Genomic DNA, 23,812 nt, shown 5'->3' on the forward strand with positions numbered 1-23,812 from the left:
GATAAAAACATCTGACAAACACACATAAAAACCAGAGGGCAGCAGATCATGTGAAAATATAATATTTGTGTCATTCTCAAAACTTTTGGCCATGACTGTACACTCCTCTTCCTCCTAATTTTCTTTCATGTCTTCTGGTTGCTGCTGAATAAGCACCATTCTGAGGAAGCCTGTTGCCAATATTTGCTCTGAGAAAGTAAATGTGTGAAATGCCTGTCGGTGCTCAGTTATTCGGTGATCTACTTGGGGTAACTATTTACGGTACTTACCTTATTGATGTTACAATGGATTTATGTGCAGTATATCCTATACTTTTATCTCTTCCCTTTTCAGTATGTCAGTATTACAGTATTTCTGCATTTGTACTTTTATCTATGTGAATGTTTCATATTAATTATATGGTTATTTATTGATTATCCACATGGGCTGCAATCTTTGTATTTATTTTTGTATTAATTGATTTTTATATTGAATAACTGTTTACCATTGTAAATTAATCTAATACATACACACACACATTGAGCTTTATATATGTATGTATGTGTGTATGTCAGGGATTGACATCTGCACCATCGCAGCTACAGCCACAAAATTTTGCACAGTCACACGTCTGGACCCCGAGAGAGTCATAGGCTATGTTGTGAGATGAAATTTTAACCCGGCGCGTTCCAATTCACCAAACAATTTTGCCTATTATTCTTATCATTTCTATGGTGCTATTGTCCTTCTGTGAAGCTGGAAATAACACAATTTATCACCTTGCCAACACAGACCACCCTCTGACACAGACTGCAGGGGGAGCCCAGTATCACACAGGATAGGATTAGATACACAGCTCAGCAGTCAGTATCACACAGGATAGGATTAGATACACAGCTCAGCAGTCTGAATCACACCAGAAAGGATTAGATACACAGCTCAGCAGTCAGTATCACACAGGATAGGATTAGATACACAGCTCAGCAGTCAGTATCACACAGGATAGGATTAGATACACAGCTCAGCACACAGTATCACACACAAAATAGTATTAGATACATGGCTCAGCAGACAGTATCACACAGAATAGGATTAGATACACGACTCTGCAGTCAGTATCACACAGGATAGGATTAGATACACAGCTCTGCAGTCAGTATCACACAGGATAGGATTAGATACACGGCTGAGCAGTCAGTATTGGTTACTATGCCCAGGCAACGCCTGGCTCTTCAGCTAGTATTATCAATATATCCCCATCCTATTGATACTGGCTTATTGTGCTCAATACTTCCTTATCATTTGGGCACATATTATATGATAAAATATAAAAATATGTATTTTAAGCTATTTAATAAGCTATGTTTTTTTAATTTTCTATCTAAGTGTGGCATTATTTCTTCTTGTAGGTCAAATTGGCCCCATTCTGTCTCAAAGTGTGCAAACATCATTTACTTGATGAAATAAGACAGAAGATTAACTGATCTAGAGACCTGGGATGGAGTGCCTGTGGTGGGACAGGGAGGGTTGAGAGACGAGTCTCAAATATTATTATTGCATTTTTTTTAAAATTCCTTTCTGGCCTTCAAAATCTAGCAAAATGGTAATTTTCCATTTTGCTGGATTCATGGAATGATATATAATAGATCGAGTCTTTTTCAAAATATTCCAGTCTGCTATTTTGCTGAATAACCATCTTGACATGTTCACCTGCAAATGTCTCGGAAGTCTTTAAGAAAACTCATTTGTTAATAATGAGGCAGTATGTTCTTATTTTATTGTTTTCATACTGAAAAAAGTATATGGTTAATACAAGTTTCTAAAATAATTTTCAATACATAGTATATAAGATAAAATAATCTAAAATATGAGCATAATCATAGCTAGCATTTACATTGCTCTATGGCTGACCTTACTGTAGAATGAAATGCTTCTAAACATTATGTAGATGGTTCTAATTTTCTTGTATATTAATATATGAGAAATATGTAGCTGCAAAGTGCTAAAACTATAACATTACAAACATGGCTTTACTCTGAATAATAAAGTGTTTTATGAAGACATGTGATCCAAGAATTAAAGCTATAAATCAGCACATATTGATCTAATTGTTATCCCAGTATTCTTTAATTTCTATAAAATGCATATACTCATACTGTAGAAATAAAAATAATTAAAACATCATCTTCTATATCAGGAAAATAAATGAAATCTTAAATCCTTTTACAGAAGCGCTCCCAGTAAAACAGGTGGTAATTTAAAATGTTTCTTCACTAAATCATGAAGATGAATGTAGGGTCCTAAAGTGAACTGCCCTGCTATAGTTTAATGGGTTGAGGAGACCCTTTAAGTAGAGCATTGGCAGGACTTTGTAAGTGATATACACAATAGCTAATGAGCCGTAACAGACATTAGACATTTATTTATTACTGTTGTAAAATGTGTAAATCAGAATCATGCAGTTTTTTTTTTATAGAACTTCAAATATTTATTTTGGACGTATTCTGAAGATACGATGGTATGGCGCAAAACTTTGTAGCTCAAGCATATAAACTCGGACACTTTGAAAGCACACTCTGCTATTACGCATTTTAAAAAGTCACAGTAGGTTTCTTGAATATATTATACTAGATTATGGCCCGATGCTATCGCATCGGGAGGATGCGATAGCATCACACCTCTTGCCATGTTAACCCTCAACACACACACTCCTCAACACACACTCCTCTCACCATCTCCACTCACTCTTTCACTCCACATACGACCCCTTCTCTCACTCCGTCTCTCATACTCACGCCATCAACGCCGCTGCTCCACGATCCCCGACATCTTCTTCCGCCGGCGCCATCCTGGATCCAGACGTTGTCCACGCCGGCGACATGTTCTTGCGGCGACGCCATCTTGAGTATCGTGAAATCCCGCGATAGTCAAGATAGCGTCGCCGGAAGAACATGTCTCGCGAGTTTTCGCCGACGCCATTTTGGATCCCGACGTCGTCCTCGCCGGCGACATGTTCTTGCGGCGACGCCATCTTGACTATCGCGGGATTTCGCCGATCCAAAATGGCGTCGCCGCAAGAACATGTCGCTGGCATGGACGACATCGGGATCCAAAATGGCGTCGGCGTAATCTCGCGAGATTTCGCCGACGCCATCTTTTTGGATCCCGAGTCGTCCACGCCAGCGACATGTTCTTGCGGCGACGCCATCTTGAATCTCGCGGGATTTCACGAAATCCAAGATGGCGTCGCCGCAAGAACATGTCGGCGGCCTGGAGAATGTCTGGATCCAGGATCGCGGCGGCGGAGGAAGATGTCGGGGCAGCGACGATGATGGTGTGAGTATGAGAAACGGAGTGAGAGAAAGGAACGTATGTGGAGTGAAAGAGTGAGTGGACGTGAGTGGAGGTGAAAGGTGAGAGGAGTGTGTGTTGAGGCGGTGTGGTGTGTTGAGGGTTAACATGTGCGTGTGTGTGGTGACGTCACCGGTTACAACTGGACGGAAGTTGTTACAACCGGAAGCTGCTTAGGGCATTTATTATTATAGATGTAACGTTAGGAAAGCAGCACATGCTTTTATCTAAAGTAGTGTTTTTTTCTACATTCCAAGTAAAACATATATAATACATAAATAATTAAGGATTAAACTTTGGTAAAAATCCTTGTACAATTCTATGTTTTAGAAAAAATAACTGAAACAAAACATAAATGTAATCATCATAAGTGTTTATTTTGTCCCTTCTTTTTTGTTTTCCTTAATACTACTGTACTAACTTATAACACTAGCTATAAGATTATTGTACTTGTTTTTATGTATACCCCCCTCACATGTAAAGCGCCATGGAATAAATGGCGCTATAACAATAAATAATAATAATAATAATAATAATAAGAAACATACGGATGCAGCAGGGTCTCCACTATAGTGTACAACGGACATCCTGGAACATTTTCACCTGATGGTGGATGCTATTCTCTTATATCTCAGATCAGTTTTAAGTCATATTGGTGATCAATAAAGAGTTTTAAACTGATATGATAAAAGCCAGGATTAATAAAAAATGCAACGTCTAACTATTAAGTGTAAAAAATAAATAGTATATACAGTTGCAGAGACTCTAGGGTAAGTATCCTATATCAAATGTGATTTCCATCTATGCACACAGTAAAATATATCAATAAAATCTAAATTAGCATAATATTTTTTCCTATAGTTCCAACTTTCAAAGCATTTGCTACAATGCAAATCCTCAGTTTTTTCCTCATTCTTACGTGCCTCACACCTTGCTTCCACCACAGATGCTGCATGCAGTTCCTCCTCGACACATGTCCACAAATTGTACCTAAGTCACAGGCATATTTGACAAAAGTCATGACTTGTGACATTGATAGTTTTATGCTATGAGGCTTAAAGAGTGGGGCTGTATATCAATTTGAGCTGCAATATGGAGTGGGGGGGCAGAACATACATATAAATCAATGAAAGGCTGAAGGTGTATTAATTAAGTGGGATTTCCCAACATAATGCACTATATTTTATATTAGCAAAATTATTGTAATTAGTCAGAAAACAATTCTTCTTTTTAAAAGAGGCAAAATTGGTGGAATATTACATATTCTGGGTATTAATACATTTTTATATCAATTTAGTAATCTAGAATATCTTCTAATCCAGTTGCATAGTAAGTATGTATTAATTTCCCAGATTACCTTTTGTATGAACATGCAATCAAGTTACGGACTGTCCACAGAAGCTAAATTTGTTTTTTAAAAGTAAAAAAAAAAAAATTCTGGTCAAAGGGGAAAAGGTCCTATGCCTTGGCTTAATTTGTCTTCATGAATGCCTTTTTTGTAAGAGTGGTGCTGTGAACTATAACTCCAGCAGAAGGTAGGTCATAAGTCTTTCTTTGTTCAGATTTAGGTGTGAAACACTGAGCAGAATGTAAAATAGGCCTCAAAAATCTTTAAAATGCAACTTTGTAAGTGGATATGGATCAATCTTCCAAGGTTATGCATCTTCATTAGTACTAGAAGGTGGCAGGGATGGGAGGGCAAGTGGAGCATGGCAGACGGCTTGGCGAACTCCTTTATAATGGATTTCTTTGAAATATGAGAAGTGTAAGACAGAGATGGATTGCTTACATTCTTCAAAACTAACCAATGATCTTTATTATTAGATAAATACAACAATATAATATAACTTTAAGCAGGTTCACTGAAAGCATTTTCTCAGTTATGGTTGGATGATCATAAATTGTGTTTTAAAATTACAAATATGTGCCACTTCATTTTAATCTTTTTGTAATGCTAATACGTGTTTTTTCTTTAATGTACCATGGTAATTATGACACATTCGGCTTCTTAAAGAGGTAAACTCAGGAACCATTTCTATTTAAAGTCTGCCTGGTTTATTGCAATCTTCATAAACCACATCACCAGAAAACAAATACAGTCTTTGTCTAGCAGAAGGTAAAGCATAAAGTAACAAGTCCATACCATAGTGCTAGTTAGCCCACCTGACTTAGATTTCAGCTTCCATGTCCTTTAGAAAAGGACGTTCAATCCAGGAGACCTGCAATCTCCATACATCCAGCTTTCCTTAACACAAAGGCATATCTCCAGAGCTTGCACCTCCAGACCCACCCACACTCAAATGCTATAGAAAGCTGGATATTTATCCCCTGGACTCTGCCCACTCTACAGCTCGAAGGGGGAGGACGAATCCAAAATACAACTAACGGTCATTGCAAAATTGCTTTATTGGACATAGTGAGGCAAGGCACAAACACAACATGCTAAAGAGCCATAAAAAATGATAAAATCAGCGAATAGGGATGCAGAGGCCCTTGTGGCCAATACTGCACATAAGTGTATCAATAGTCACATGGCAATAATATATACCCAACAGATAATGTTACATATTATAATGCCCATGATATACTGATAAATAACCAGACTGAATAATACTGAATCAGGCAAAAGTCAAAAAACATATTCATATAGACAATGTATAATACCTGGACACAAAAGCAGATGGCAGACAAGGGGTCCCTGTGTCCACCCCATTTCAGAAGACCTTCGTCAGGGGGCGCTCTACAGCTGCTCAATCATCCTAGCACTAGAGTTGAGCGAAATGGGTCGAAAAAATTCAAAAGTCGGGTTTCATGAAACGAAACCCGACCTTAGCGTGAGGTCGGCCACGAGGTCGGCGACTTTAGCGCCAAAGTCGCGTTTCAAAATATTCTTTAGCGCCCTTTTTCAGCCAATCAGGAAGAATGGACACTGTGGGCAACGTGATGACATAGGCAGCGGTCACCACCATCTTGGAGAAGGGCATGCAAGTGATTGGCTTGCTTTGTGTGGCGTCACAGGGGGTATAAAAGGGCAGGGACGCCGACTGCCATGTTACTCATGCTGATCTCAGAATAGGGAGAGCTGCTGCAGCTGCTGATTCTGTAGGGACAGCGTTAGGAAGGCAAAAAGAAAAAAAAATGCTTCTGCTGCTAGCGCTATTCACTGTAGTTACTGTGCAGTGAAAGGTGAAGATTTTTGCTTTTGTGCAGCAGCGCTAGTGGTGATTAGCCTGCCTTTTAAGGCTAGCTGCATTGCTGTGTGCACACTGGTGTTCAAACTGCTTTTTTAAAAGCAATCCAAATTGTATTGTTTTGTCCTGGTGAGGTATTGAAGTGTTCATTTTTTCACACACCGTACAGCGGTTTATGCTCCTCACACAGTACCGTGTAATGGCTGTTATCACGGCCAAATTGAAGCTATCTACGTGTGTGACTCTGTAAGGAAAAGTCGAGGAGTTTGTCCGTTCTTACTGACCTACACCTTATAGTTTTGTCCGTTTTTCAAACAGTTGAGTATATTTGCTCTTTGATTAGATTCAAAACTAGAGAGAGAAAGCGTGTGTCAGTCCGTATACAAAAACACGGAGCTTGACAATTTTATATACACCGTACAGCGGTGTACGTGCATGCTCCTCTCTCAGTACCATGTAACGGCTGTTATCACGGCCAAATTGAAGCTATCTACATGTGTGACTCTGTAAGGAAAAGTCGAGGAGTTTGTCCATTCTTACAGACCTACACCTTATAGTTTTGTCCGTTTTTCAAACAGTTTAGTATGTTTGCTGTTTGATTACATTAAAAAATAGAGAGAGACAGCGTGTGTCAGTCCGTATACAAACACACGGAGCTTGACAATTTTACATACACCGTACAGCGGTGTACGTGCACGCTCCTCTCTCAGTACCGTGTAACGGCTGTTATCACGGCCAAATTGAAGCTATCTACATGTGTGACTCTGTAAGGAAAAGTCGAGGAGTTTGTTCGTTCTTACAGACCTACACCTTATAGTTTTGTCCGTTTTTCAAACAGTTGAGTATATTTGCTGTTTGATTACATTCAAAACTAGAGAGAGACAGCGTGTGTCAGTCCGTATACAAAAACACGGAGCTTGACAATTTTACATACACCGTACAGCGGTGTACGTGCACGCTCCTCTCTCAGTACCGTGTAACAGCTGTTATCACGGCCAAATTGAAGCTATCTACATGTGTGACTCTGTAAGGAAAAGTCGAGGAGTTTGACCATTCTTACAGACCTACACCTTATAGTTTTGTCCGTTTTTCAAACAGTTTAGTATGTTTGCTCTTTGATTACATTCAAAAATAGAGAGTCAGCGTGTGTCAGTCCGTATACAAAAACACAGAGCTTGACAATTTTACATATACTGTACAGCGGTGTACGTGCACGCTCCTCTCTCAGTACCGTATAACAGCTGTTATCACGGCCAAATTGAAGCTATCTACATGTGTGACTCTGTAAGGAAAAGTCGAGGAGTTTGTCCGTTCTTACAGACCTACACCTTATAGTTTTGTCCGTTTTTCAAACAGTTTAGTATATTTGCCGTTTGATTACATTCAAAACTAGAGAGAGACAGCGTGTGTCAGTCCGTATACAAAAACACGGAGCTTGACAATTTTACATACACTGTACAGCGGTGTACGTGCACGCTCCTCTCTCAGTACCGTGTAACAGCTGTTATCACGGCCAAATTGAAGCTATCTACGTGTGTGACTCTGTAAGGAAAAGCCGAGGAGTTTGTCCATTCTTACAGACCTACACTCTAGGGAGATTCCAATTCTGCCCAATTCTATATACACCTTGTAGTTTGTCATACACTAGGCAATTTCTGCTGGTCACATTGCGGTGATATAGACACAGGGCCTGAGAGAATCCAACTGTGTCCTGAAGTGTAGAGAGATTCCAATTCTCCACTGTCCTCTATCCACCTTTATTCTTTACTACACCATCCATAATCTTCCTCTCACATTGCATTGTAAAATAAAAAGGGCCTGACAGAATCCAACTGTGTCCTGAAGCCTAGAGAGATTCCAATTCTCCACAGTCCTCTATATCCACCGACTCACCAAATCTCTAGTACCAAAAATACCTGGATGACCAGCCAACCCGGAGCAATGAACCTCAGACATCACTTTCCTCCTCCACTGGTCAGGAACATACAACCTACCACTGGGACAACGCTCAGGCTTATCCTCCTGAAACTTATCCAGAGCACGTCTCAAATCGGGCGAGATGGCAGAAAGAACCACCCCCTCACCTAAGATGATAGCAGGCTTGGTCACAATAGGAGAATCAGCCAAAAAACTCCTAGAGAGGGCATCAGCCTTAACGTTCTTAGTGCCCGGAAGAAAGGAGACCACAAAATCAAAACGCGTGAAAAACAAGGTCCACCTGGCCTGTCTCGGATTCAAGAGTTTAGCTGACTCAAGGTAGATCAAATTCTTGTGGTCAGTGAGGACCACAACTTGATGTCTAGCTCCCTCCAACCAATGTCTCCACTCCTCAAATGCCCACTTCATGGCCAACAGTTCTCGATTCCCCACATCATAGTTGCGTTCTGAAGGAGAGAACTTTCAGAAAAAGAAGGCACAGGGGTTCATTTTAGATGTTACAGGATCCTTTTAGGACAAAACAGCTCCTGCACCAGTCTCTGAAGCATCCACCTCCACCTGAAATGGAAGTGAGACATCGGGTTGTCGCAAAACCGGAGAAGAAGTGAACCTCCGCTTCAGCTCCTGAAAAGAAGAAACAGCCTCTGGAGACCAATTCAGCAAATCAGCGCCCTTCTTAGTCAAATCAGTCAATGGTTTGGCAATAACAGAAAAATTGGCTATAAACTTACGATAAAAATTAGCAAACCCCAAAAACTTCTGGAGAGCCTTCAAAGAAGTGGGCTGAACCCAATCATAACTGGCCTGTACCTTGGCCGGGTCCATTTCAATCATTGACGGAGACAAGATAAATCTCAAAAATGAAATCCTCTGTACACCAAAAAGACATTTCGATCCCTTAACATACAGGGAGTTTTCCCTGGCGCTTTACATGTAAGGAGGGGTATACATAATAAAAACAAGTACAATAATGTTAAACAATACAAGTCATAACTGGTACAGAAGGAGAGAGGACCATGCCCACGAAGGCTCACAATCTACAAGGGATGGGTGAGAATACAGTAGGCGAGGGTAGAGCTGGTCATGCAGCGGTTTGGTCGATCGGTGGTTACTGCAGGTTATAGGCTTGTCGGAAGAGGTAGGTCTTCAGGCTCTTTTTGAAGGTTTCGATGGTAGGTGAGAGTCTGATATGTTGTGGTAGAGGGTTCCAGAGTAGGGGTGATGCGCGAGAGAAATCTTGTATGCGATTGTGGGAAGAGGAGATAAGAGGGGAGTAGAAAAGGAGATCTTGTGAGGATTGGAGGTTGCGTGCAGGAAAGTACCGGGAGACGAGGTCACAGATGTATGGAGGAGACAGGCTGTGGATGGCTTTGTATGTCATGGTTAGGGTTTTGTACTGGAGTCTCTGGGCAATGGGGAGCCAGTGAAGGGATTGACAGAGGGGAGAAGCTGGGGAATAGCGGGGGGACAGGTGGATTAGTCAGGCAGCAGAGTTTAGAATAGATTGGAGGGGTGCGAGTCCACAAAGTCCCGGAAAATATCATTCATGAAGCACTGGAAGACAGAAGGGGCATTAGTGAGCCCAAAAGGCATCACCAGGTACTCAAAATGTCCCTCTGGAATATTAAACGCTGTCGTCCATTCATCCCCATGCTTAATGCGAATAAGATTATACGCCCCCCTGAGGTCAAGCTTGGTAAACCAGCAAGCACCTTCAACTCTAGAAAATAGGTCAGAAATCAGGGGTAATGGATACTGATATTTAACAGTAACAGGGTGAAGAGGATGGTCTAATATGACCCTTCTCCAATGACTCCTTAATATAAGAACGCATAGCCTCATGTTCGGGTACAGATAAATTAAAAAGTCGACCCTTGGGAAATTTACACCCCGGACTCAGCTCAATTGCACATAACTCCTATGAGGAGGCAAAGATGCAGACTTACTCTCACTAAACACATCATAAAAATCAGCCAAATAGTCAGGAACCTCATGCGACTGGGGAGAGGTGGAGAAAACAGGAGTGTCACTAAGAGCACACCGACAACCCCAACTAACCACAGACACAGATTTCCAATCCAAAACTGGATTATGAATTTGCAACCAGGGGAACCCCAGAACGATGGTATCATGCAAATTATGCAACACCAAAAATCTGCAATTTTCTTGATGGTCTGGGGTGACCCGCATTACCACCTGGGTCCAAAACTGAGGTTTATTCTTCGCCAACGGAGTAGCATCAATACCCCTCAAAGGAATAGGCGTCCGCAGGGGTGTCATAGGGAAACCACAATGTTTAGCAAAATCCAAATCCATTAGGTTCAAGGCCGCTCCTGAATCCATAAAGGCTTTAGCGGAAAATGTGGACACGGAGCAGATCAGAGTAATTGCCAGAAGAAACTTAGGTTGTACACCACCTACAGCAAATGTATGTGCAAAACGTTTCTCTCGTTTAGGGCAGACAGAAATAACATGAAAGGCATCTCCACAGAAAAAACACAGCTTATTACGTCTTCTAAACTCCTGACGTTGCGCCCTAGACAAAACTCTATCACATTGCATTTGTTCAACAGGTGGCAGCATTTCCCGTGTAATTTTACGTTCACGTAAACGCCGATCAACCTGAATGGCTAATGACATAGAATCGTCAAGACCAGAGGGAACAGGAAATCCCACCATAGTATCTTTTACCGTTTCTGACAAACCCTTCCGAAAGAGAGCTGCCAAGGCACCATCATTCCAAGTGGTGAGGACTGCCCACTTTCGGAATTTTTGACAGTACAGTTCTGCAGAATCTTGACCCTGGCTCAATGCCAACAGGGTCTTTTCAGCTTGGTCAATCGCATTAGGTTCATCATACAACAACCCCAAGGCCTGAAAAAATGCATCCACATTTGTTAGAATAGGATCATCTGGTACTAAATAAAACGCCCAATCCTGGGGATCGCCGCACAGCAAGGAGATGACAATTTTAACCTGCTGCGCAGAGTTCCCCGATGAGTTAGGCTTCAAGGCAAGAAATAATTTACAATTATTCTTAAAATTCAAAAATTTAGACTGATCCCCAAAAAACACATCAGGAGTGGGGATTTTTGGTTCAGCAGTGTGTGAATGAGCAAGATAGGCGGAAATTCCTCACACTTCAGCAGCAAGCTGCTCCACACGATCAGACAATTGCTTAAACTCCATCAGAAAAAAAATATTCCTCCTACAGCCTCAGAGAAAAAGAGGAAAAAATATACACACACAAAGAAAAATTCTGACACTTTTTTTTTTTTTTCCTTTTTACAATTCTTTCCTGCTATTGAGTACCCTTGAATCTGCGGTATGGCTGGTGATTTTGTTATGATTGAGTCACCGAGGAGGAAAAAACAAAAATGCAAGCTCAGCCCAGAAAATCAGAGAGGTTGGAAACTAGCGGATTGCAGACCCCTAATCCTATCACACAACTAGCAGTAGCCGTGGAGTGTTCCTATGGTGATCCTAGACACCTCGTCACAGCCAGAGATCTAAATAAGCCTAAAGAGAGAAAAGGGAAAAACTGACTGCCCCAGAGCAGACCCCAAAGAAATAGGCAGCCCCCAACATATAATGACGGTGAAGCAAGATGAAAACACTAACACAGATAGAAAGATAGGATGAGCAAACGATGGGGCCCAAGCTAACTAAAAAGGACAGGACAGAAAAGCTGCTGTCTGCAATCCGAGAAAACCCTGCTAAAAATATTACCAACACAACTGATAAGTAAAAAGGACCCTGAAGTCACTAGACTTCCAACCCTATATCAGCACTCAGAATATTCTGAAAGCAGAGCAAAAGAGAACACTGATCAAGGAATAAGAATCCAGCACACCCCCGGCCGTGGATGGCTGAACTCAAAAAACAAGGTAAACAAAACCAAAACTTATAAGTTCAATAGCAGAGCAAAAACTTATCTTTGGGCAGGAGGAATCAGACTGGTCTCCAAGAATCCAGCAGAGAAATCACCAGCCACTCAGAAGAGTGTCGGCTGCCTTATATCCAGTCTGAAGTTCCTGTTACCCAGTCACAATCCACCTGATCAGGTGTTTGGTTTCTTTCATCCAAATCAGCCTCACTACCTTTCTTCACCAGAAGAGGGAGATCCTCGGACACAAAAGGTGAATGAACAGATGAGCTCACAACAGCCTGCCCATAATTACAAGCAGGGTCATCCATACAACCTTGAAGGCACCAACCTATTAAATTAAGAAAGTTTAGCTGTTGTACTTCTACACTAATAAAGACTTTGTAAAAAGTGCAAAGCCAGGAGAAAATTATAGGTAGGATAATCCAGTCATCCATAGATCCTTGAAGGAAACAAGTGGCGGGTCTCATTCAAATATTGAACATTAAAAACACTTTATGTGCTGCTGTCATTTGGTGGTGATGAAAACTTAGGTCTATTACAGGGCTTTGTTCATTATTGTCAGAGTAAGCCTGAAAGCACTTTCTCATAACAGGTGAAAACACCTGCACTAAACACCCTCTCAGACAAGACGCCAGCAGCAGGGCAGCGCATTACTTCCAAGACATGGAGGGACAGCTTATGCCAGGTGTCTAGCTTTGAGACCAAATAGCTGAAGTTTGTAGAGGAATTAGTATGTAAACTGTTTTTTTTCAGCCAGGTATTGATTGACTATCTTTAAATACTTTTTCCTTCTTGTTAAAAATACCCAGTCATGAAGAAATGAACATTGGGAGGGAAGGATGAAATTGTTTCAGGCCTTTGACTGTGTGTCCCTGCCTCTGCTGTGTGGTTTCCTCGCCTCTCCCCCTTAGTTGGCTAATGAAGCTTGCCCCGTGTCTCTAACATTGTCTTATGAGAATTTTTTCATCACATTTTCCACAATGGCCTTCTGATATAGCACCATTTTATAAGACCTCTATGTCTCAGGAAGAAGAGATGTAAATTTCTCCTCATAGCATGGAACTAGGGTGAACAAAATGGCTAAGATGAATGTAATGCAAGGTTCACGACATAGGCAGTGGTACGTAAAGTCATCCATATGTGCCAAGGACCTTGCAGCCAACACTTCTCTGTCTCCACCATGATGACTACTTTCCATCCCCTCTTCATCTTCCATCTCTTCTTCCTAATTCCCCACATCAGCCAGCTCCTGTTTCTCCTCATCTTCTTCAGCCTCCACTTACTCATTGTTACCCAATATGTGTTGAGCAGAAGAAATGAAATGAGGCTGGGCAATATGTCCCTGTCTCATGTCTTTGTCCTTTATCTCCTGGTCCACATTCAGAGCTTCATGTTTAATTGTCAGCAGTGACTGTTTAAGTAGGCACATAAGTGGGACCGGTGTGCTGAAGTTGGTATCATTGCCGCTCACCCTCTTTGTGAAGTACTAAAAGTCTTGGAGAAATGTTAGACATCCATGTACACTCTTCAGCTAATATGTGTGGAGTTCCAGTGCATGGACACGTCATACAATAGTCAGTGATCTGGTACTTGCATGCATTGCTACAGCACTGCCAGAGTGGCGGCACCTGTAGCTGACTTGCGTAAATGGACGCTGACAGTATCTACCTTGACCAGAAGCTCTGCCAAATCTGGGTAGGTTTTCAGAAACCGCTGAACTACCCTGTTGAGTGGCCAAGCATGGTACGTGTTTGAGGTTGCCAAGCATCACAACCACCACCAGGTTATGCACTTTATCACACATCACCATGTCTGGTAGTAAGTTCCGCAGCAAAAGCCACATCTCTGTTTGGTCTGTTATTCCTTTCAATAATCGAACCCCCATGCATTCCTCACCCTCTATTTTTTAACTAGTACGTCTGTACTCTGATTTTTATCCTGATTTTAATTCCATGTATCATACTTCAAACTTACTGTATGCATATTGATATGCCCATGCTCCTCACACCTAGTATTATCCTTCCATCTTATTCTGCCTCTTTCTACAGCTTTGATGATAGTCAAATATCCTATTAACTGCAATCTGTTAATTGCTCCCTGATGTGAAATGTCTTCCAGCCCCCTTCTCCTCCTTCCTCTCTCACTCACCTGGCTTTATTTCATGGACATTTGAATGGTATAAGTTGAACAGAGCAGGTCAGATATGACCTTGGTCAGTTGCGACATCATTTGAAGTGTGACATCTTTTAAAGTGTTACATTAGAAATATACCAAAAGTAGTCCAGAAATGTGTCAGAAGGTAAGAATAACCACTGCTTTCTCTTTTTACTTGCCTTTCTTTTCTTACCCTGATCTTTAACCATGCTCACATTTGCATCACCATTTTTGCTCCACTAATCTTCTCTCCTTCGCTATCCCCAAACCCCTGCACCCTTGAACCAAATAACTATCTCCCCCTCTCTCTTACCCCCACCTCATTTCATCTGTAGACATACTCCTTAACCTCAGACGTCTCCTACTAAAATACAATACAAGACGATCACTCTCCTTCACCCACCTGCTTTCCCTTTCTCTGCTTCTTCTCACTGCTGGTGACATATCTCCCAATCCTGGCCCCCCTGCCTCATACATCCCACTCATCCTCACCCCTATCTTTCTCACACTAAGAGAAACTACCGCAATCCCTCACATATAAAACCTGTGCCACTGACCCCCACGCTCCCGCACCCTCTATCTGGAGCACTTTGGAATGCTCGCTCCGCCTGCGACAAGCTCCACATGATCCATGACCTCTTTACCTCCTGCAACCTTTCCTTGCTGGCCCTCACTGAGACCTGGCTGACACCTCCTGACACGGCCTCCCTGGCCGCACTTGGTTATGGCGGCCATCACTTTAGCCACACTCCTTGCCCTGGCAACAGACATGGTGGAGGAGTGGGTTTCCTCCTTTCTAAAAACTGCTCCTTCAACTCTATCCAACCCCCACCCTCCCTTATCCTCCCTTCTTTTGAGGTTCACTCTGTCCGTATCTACTTCAAATCAGCCCTCACCTCTGCTAAACAGACCTATTTCACAAACCTTGTATCTTCATTATCCCACAACCCAAAACAACTGTTCAGCACATTTAACTCTCTCCTCTGCCCACCACTGCCACCTCCAACTCCCCTCATTTCTGCTGACTACTTTGACACCTGCTTCAAAAACAAGATCGACCAAGCAAGGCAAACCTTTACTGTTCCACCACCCCAACCACTCCACATACCCGACCTCTGCCCTTCCCTAATAACCTCCCACTCCAACATCACTGAAGGAGAGCTTACTCATCTCCTTTCCAAATCACACCTCGCCACATGTGCACTTGACCCCATCCCTTCCCACCTGCTCCCCAACCTCACTAACATGATCATTCCAGCCCTAACCCATCTCTTCAACCTATCCCTATCTTCTGGTACCTTCCCCTCTGCCTTCAAACATGCCACCATAACACACATCCTCAAAAAATCAAACCTTGACCCAACTGCTATGCCCAGCTATTGCCCCATATCACTGCTCTTGTTTTTCCAAACTCCTTGAACAGCATGTCCATGCTCAACTTTCCACCCACCTCTCATCTAACTCCCTCCTTGACATCCTCCAGTCTGTCTTCCGCCCCCACCACTCCACTGAAACTGCCCTGACCAAAAGTACTAATGACTTACAGCCAAAGCTAACAGACAGTTCTCCATCCTCCTCCTTCTTGATCTGTCCTCTGCCTTCGACACAGTCGACCACTGCCTACTGCTACAGATTCTTTCTTTCCTTGGCATCAAAGACCTTGCCCTGTCCTGGATTGCCTCATATCTTTCTGATGGCACATTCAGTGTTTCCCACTCCCACACTACCTCCTCATCCCGCCCTCTCTCTATTGGAGTCCCTCAAAGCTCTGTCCTGGGGCCCCTACTTTTTTCCATCTATACTCTTGGCCTAGGACAACTCATAAAGTCCCATGGCTTCCAGTACCACCTGTATGCAGGCGACACTCAGATCTACCTCTCTGGCCCAGATGTCACCTCTCTGTTGTCCAGAATCCCAGAGTGTCTATCATCCATATCCTCCTTTTTCACCTCTCACTTCCTAAAACACAATGTAGACAAAACTGAACTCATTATCTTTCCTCCATCTCGAGTATCTTCCTTACCCAATCTATCTATTAGGGTAAATGGCATCACACTCTCTCGTGCACCTGAAATCCTCTACCTTGGAGTAACTCTCGACTCTGACTTGTCCTTCAAACCACACGTCCAAACTTTTGCCCCCTCCTGTCGTCTCCAACTCAAAAATATTTCCAGAATCCGTCCCTTCATCAGCCCTCAATCTACTAAAACTCTTGTACATGCCCTCATTATCTCCTGCCTTGACTACTGCAACACTCTCCTCTGTGGCCTCCCTGCTAACTGTCCTCAACTCTACTGCCCGACTAATTCACCTCTCTCCTCGCTACCCCCCTGTCTCTCCCCTCTGCAAATTCCTCCACTGGCTCCCAATTCAACAACGAATCCAATTCAAACTACTAACACTAACCTACAAAGCCATCCACAACCTATCCCCTCACTATATCTCTGAACTAATATCCCAACATCTTCCCTCACGTAATCTTTGATCATCCCAAGATTTCACCTGAATATCCCCTATCCTCTGTAATTCCATACCTCAACACGTCCGATTATCCACCACCCTCGGATCCTTCAAACGGAACCTGAAAACCCATCTTTTTAGGAAAGCTTACAGCCTGCAATAACCATTCTGCCACCTCACCACCGCCCGAGCCGCCATCTCAAAACCACCAGAGCTGCTGCACCCCCGACCTTCTGTCTCTTCCCCACTATCCCATCGAATGTAAGTCAGCAAGGACAGGGTCCTCTCCCCTCTGTACCAGTCTGTCATTGTAAATTTGTTTACTGTTATTGATATCTATAACTTTGCATGTAACACCCCTTCTCATGGACAGCACAATGGAATTAATGGCACTGTATAAATAAATAATAATAATAACTCTACCACAGTGTGCAGTTTGTCTCCTAGGCAAATTAGCTTCAGGAAAGCATGTTGTCGTTTTGCTGCAGCATTGCTGCAGAGCTTCAGCTGAAGTGAAAGACATGCACTGAGATTGCATGCTGGAGATGGAGGTTGAGGAGGAGCAGGAGGGGGTGCAGGCAAATTTAGGTTTTTATCTCAAACAAGCAAAATTTCACACATACCAAGTTCTAGAGCAGTGATCCCCAATATTTCTGCATTGAGAGCCACATTAAGCTTTGAGAGAGGGTCACGAGCCCCATTTAGGTCCAAGAGAGAGTCACAAGCGACACCCAGCTCCCGCCCACCTCACAATAGTGAGACACATTGCCCACATTACTGGTATAACAACAGCCAAAGTTTTTTCACTGAAATTACACAAAGGCAGTGTACCAAAAGCCAGAGGTTCCCACATTACCTCCACTCAGTATTTTTGCATCAACCACCCCCACCACACTGTTGTATCCAGCTTTAAGCATCTCCTCTTGACACTTCACATCATTCGGTCTCCACCTTACCATGCTTTAATTATTTCCAAACCCCCAAGGCCAGAATATGGAATGTTCAGATCTGCTCTTCTGTACTGGGCTACTCACAAAATTCAGCATCTGGAAAACTGCTCTTTATAGTTGTTTGCTAGACCTGATGGTAATGCACTAAGCTGGCAGGCAGTCGCGAGCCACATATTGTGGGCCCGAGAGCCACATGTGGCTCCCAAGCCACATGTTTGGGACCCCTGTTCTAGAGTATATATGACAATAGTCAATTTTTAAACAACCAAATTTCTACACCTGTAGCAGGCCAATTATTTTTTTTAGTTCAGACCAACAAAGTTTCACACAGTGGAGGTTCTACAGTATATATGACAATAGTCAATTTTTGTTAGAAAAATATTTTGTAAACTGTACCAGGCCAATTTTGCTTTTTTATTTCAAACAAACAAACAAACAAAAATTCACATAAACCAGGTTCTAGAGTATATGTGAAAATAGTCAATTTTTTAACAACCAAATTTCTACACTGGTAGGAGGCCAATTTTGTCTTTTAAGGTAGCAGCAACAGATGTAGGCTGATGGGAATAGCACTCATTAGCCAACGCCTCTGACCGGAAGCAACCTTTTTACGGCCGGTCACAGCTGCTGTCTCACGCTGTCATCTGACAGTGAGGGAACTGCAGCTCTCTGACTGACAGTAATGATCTTACTGCTGATCAGAGCCTGTGTTTGATGCACTGTCAAACATGGATGCTTGGGCCCATTATTAATATAAATGAGGTCCAGGTTCAGGTTCGGGTACCAGAGCTTTATTTAGATGTTCAGCTGGATGTGAACATCTATGAGTTTGCCCATCACAAGCTTTTTTGAGTTTTATATACCACTGTAATGTAACAAGAGCCACATGTAAAGTGTACAGATTTGTAATTGAATCCATAAAAAAATTTTGAAGGGTATTTTTGATTTTTAGATACCACTGAAATGTAACACAAATTATGTATTACTCTATGGATGACACATTCATTTCAGAAAAAAATTGGAGTATAAGTATTTTGAAAGTGTTAAGTGCAAAGCCATGAAAAAATGATAAGGAGGGAAATACAGTAATTCTCTTCAGGTGTCCACTTCTTATCTTTCCTTAGGAGGCTGGGAGGATTGCCTCCATCTGTTTTCTTGAGTCAGATTCACAGGTGCCTGGGCTATAAGTGATCTGGCTTCGGGTAGTTTTGTAGTCCTTCACAAGTAAAAATGGACCACAGACCTCTGTGTCACGTGCATCATCGCCTGCTCCGACATGCGAGGTTACGAGGTGGGGAACCCCAAGGACAATCTGGTCTCTTAGTGGTTGTAGCTCCATGTAAGGTCACCTCGAGAAGCCTCTCCCCGGCATGTTCCTTTTGCATGAAGGGTTCATCCTGCTCGCATCCTTCTTGGATCACATCCACCACATACCAGCAATGTTGCCCCTCAATTTTGAGAAACAGGACCCTGGTTCCAGCTTTCAACTCTTGCAGCCTTCAAAGCAAGTATTCTGCCTCTACTGCCCATTGGTTCAGCGAGATGTAATGACAGATACACAACTCTTCTATTGACCCCTTCTCCGCTGCCTGTCATATGTAACAACCTTCCATCGAGATGCCAATTGTCAATACCTTGCAGCTAGCGAGCTTTCTAGCATTTCTCCATTCCTTTTCCTGGCTAGCTTCCTTGTTGCTTCTGACCAGCCTAGGTCCAACTGTCCACTCACTAGTTCCTAGAACCTGGCTCTTCCATCTGCAGTCCACAAGAACCCCAGCGGTAAAGTCTGCAGCCTGGGTTTGGGCCTTGGTGGTTCTGGGAAAGTGTCCGATTCTGGACCAAAAGCTCCTGCCACATCTGCTGTCGGGCATGCTTCTTCTGGCTCTGATGCTCCTCTGGTCACTCCTTCAGGAGTCTCGCTGGATTCTGCTATCTTATTGGCTTGTCACCCACGTTACACTGTATAGATAACTAATTAAATCCAGAAAAAGTTCTGAATGCTATACTACCAAAATGTACCCCAGAGGCTATGATTCTCTATAGATGAGTAATTGAATACAGAAAATGTTTTGAATGCTTTTTTGGAGGGTAATATACTACTGAAATGTTCCCCAGAGTTTGTAATACTCCATAATTGAGTAACTAAAAACTGACAATTTTTTAAACGATTTTTGGTGGATTATGTGCTACCAAAATGTACCACAGAGCACATAATACTCTATGGATGAGTAAGTGAATCCAGAAAAACTTTCAATGCTTTTGTAGCGTTATATGCCACAGAAATGTATCTCAGAGCACCCAATACTATATGGATGAGAAAGTGAATCCAGAAAAAAATTTAAATTCATTTTTGAAGTGTTAGTGGCCAAAGAAATGTACTACAGACCATGGAATATTCTGTGGATGAGTAAATGAATACAGAAACATGTTTCATTGATTTTTGGACTGTTATGTAACACCAAAATGTACCACAGATCACATAATAGTATATGAATGAGTAACTGACTACAGAAAAATATTTCAAAGCCTCTATGGAGTGTTATTTAAAACAGAAATGATCCACAGAAATTGTAACAGTATATGGATGATTAATTGAATACAGAAAAATGTTTACTCAGTAGTTAGCATTGCAGCCTTGCAGCGCTGGGGTCCTAGGTTCAAATCCCACCAAGGACAACATCTGCAAGGAGTTTGTATGTTCTCCCCGTGTTTGCCTGGGTTTCCTCCTGATACTCCAGTTTCCTCTCACATTCCAAAGACATACTGATAGGGAATTTAGATTGGATTGTGAGCCCCATCAGGGACATTGCCAATAATGTCTGTAAAGCAGTGAGGAATTAATGACGCTATACAAATGAGTAAAATAAACGCTCTTTTGGACTGTTAACTAACACCGAAATGTATCACGTATCACATAATAGTATATGAAAGAATAACTGAATACAGAAAAATGTTTCATGGATTTTTTTGATTGTTATGTAACACCTCAATGTGCCACAAACAGCGTAATAGTATATAAATTAGAAATTAAATACAGAAAAAATGTTTCAATGCTTTTTTTGACTGTTATGTAACACAGAAATGTACCATAGACCATGCCATAGTATATGGATAAGTAATTGAATAGAGAAAAATGTTTCAAGGCTTTTTGGAGTGTTATATAACTCAAAAATGTTTCACAGACCATATAATAGTATTGATCAAATTATAAAGGTTGATACATATGCATTTAATTTAAATAATAAAATTTTAGTGATAAGTTCTTTTTAAACATGGTCAGCATTCTGATACTTTTACATTATGAAAACAACTGTCTAGAAATGGTAAGCACGCATACATTATACTTGTTGTTCGTACCCCCAGTTTCCATAAAAATGAAACGGTTATTTTCTTGGGCATTAGCATGGTCTAAAAAGCGTTGAGCCACCTGTGGCAAAACAGTAAACATTTTTTAGATGCAAAGTAGCAAGGCAGGGGGTCCCTTCTGTATGTTAGGATAAAAATGTATTATTGCATGAAGTTGATGCGGCTGAAATTTAAAACCTTTGGCACTTGAAACCCCACTGATATGTAATGTCGTTTCTAGCTATTGCAGTAATTCAATCATTAATTTTGGAGCTTCTTTAAATTAGGCCTAGTATATCTAAATCTTCTGGCAAAACCTTGACATGTTCTTCACATCATTACTATTTTGTCCTGTGGAACTTCCATTACTTGCTTGTGACATATCAGTGACTTCCGCTGTTGACTTTGCATCATTATCCCATGCGTCCTACATTCACTAACATAAATAAAAAATTGATGAGGTCATGGACTCCTACAAGATCAGACCAGACAGCATTTAGATAATCTGAATAGCTACATGCTGTTCTCTCACACCTAATCCAGTTAAGAATAAAGTAAAGCAAATGTGCCAAGTGTGGGTGGTAAGAAGTAACTACAAGTGCTAAATCATTGGTTAATCACATAGGTATGATGATTGGGAACATTTTACTCATCAGCCACAAAGTGGCCAATAGTGTAAAATATGTGCAGGAAAAGTAAATGTTTACATAGAGTGCATAATACTGGCATTATATTTGAGCTACTGGATGTGGATTTGCTAGTCTTCGTCCCTTGGTTTGTCAATAAACGTCGCGTTAAGGTCAACCACAAAGTTGGTTCTAAAGCTATGGAATGAAAGACCGTTTCCTTTTCATAAAACTGTAATTTATTTTAAGCTCATGAGTCCAAAATACATTTCACATTATGCAAAATATTCACAGCCAATATTTCATAGATACATAAACATAGAATTAGTCATTTGTTTCTTATGTGGCAATAATTTATACCTGCTGTTACAGTGGACTTCCTGCCATGGAAAAATGTTTCCAAAGTATAACTTCATTGGAATATTTTTTTTAGTGGTATTTTCATATATTTGTGTATTGCAATGCTTAGCAATGCCTGGATTCACAGAGAATGTACCATAATTGTTGTGACATTGTTGCTAGGGTACAATATTTTGCTTTGTTTTGTCAGTGATCTATTTAGCAATACTTCACGTTTGACAACTGCTACGTCTGTACATTATTCACCAGTTTCAATACGACTTTAGTTTAGCATACATAGGCATATCATTTACAGGAGAAATGAAGAAGGTTCATTTATCGGTGGGCTCTGATCTGATATACAGTTACACATAAGAATACCGTAATAAGTGGTTTCGTATATAAAAATTCTGATAACAAATTGCCTATATAAGAGAAAGTGAAACCTAAAGCTTAACATGCAATTTATAAAACTCTGGCCCTGATTCATCAATACCAATATTGACCCCGCTAGTATTGATCAGAGGGCTTGGTGGAATCGGAGACACTTGATTAGTTAAAAGGCACATTAAAAGTGGCATGTGCTTTCGCGTACCTTACCACAAATCTTGCTCCAGTCAAGAACTAAAATAAGATATGTGGCATAACATGCTCCACAAGTCCCCATGAATTAGACAAGCAGGCACCGCAATGTTCTGCCCATTTCATCCACCTCCGTCCATTTTCCTCGAATCTGGTATGAAAAGGCCAAAACTCACAACTTTACTTTCCACCAAAAACTGTGACTTTATAAAAGTATTTTATGCCCATGTGACATAAACATTTTGATGAACTGGAACCTTAACATTTATTATATTTGATATTATAATTAATTTAGTCCCTCTGTCACCAAAGTGTGGGGACCTGTAGTCATGTATAAATGGTATAATGTTTGGGCAGCTCTGTATACTGTGATTGCATTGAATGGAAAAGACTTTGATTTACAGCACATGCCTATAATTCATATATATATTTAACACCTGCCAGACATTAATTAATAAAAGTGTTATACAGTAATTATTGCCCCCTACCACAGACATAATAATCAGATTTTTGAAAATTCCTAAGGTCTCCATAAATATTAAAGATATGTCGGCCAACTTTCTGATTTTGCCAGGCTAAATGGCTGTCTGATATGTTTGGCGAGCTCCTTTTCTCTTCCTCTAAAGATGATGAGAGAGTTGAATTAAACACTTGATCCCTTTGTATTCCTAGGGGACAAATCACTGCTTTTATTTCTCTACCTCCAGGAAAAAGTCTTGGCACCTTGTGTCAGGAAAAAGCATAGTAATTTCCTCTCCATATTGAAATAGAGAAGCAAACAGCTTTTAACCCCTTAATCCCATATGACGTACTATCCCGTCCATGTACCCTGGGACTTAATTCCCAGGGACGGGATAGTACATCATAGCGATAAGCGGCGCCCACGTGGTGAGCGCTGCTGATCGCGGCCGGGTGTCAGCTGATTATCACAGCTGACACCCGGCACAATGTGTCAGGGGCAGTCACAGACCGCCCCCGACACGTTAACCCCTTGCACACTGCGATCAA

Source organism: Dendrobates tinctorius, unplaced genomic scaffold, assembly GCF_039654945.1.
Source record: "Dendrobates tinctorius isolate UK_male_01 unplaced genomic scaffold, ASM3965494v1 ptg000174l, whole genome shotgun sequence".
Classification (NCBI taxonomy): domain Eukaryota; kingdom Metazoa; phylum Chordata; class Amphibia; order Anura; family Dendrobatidae; genus Dendrobates; species Dendrobates tinctorius.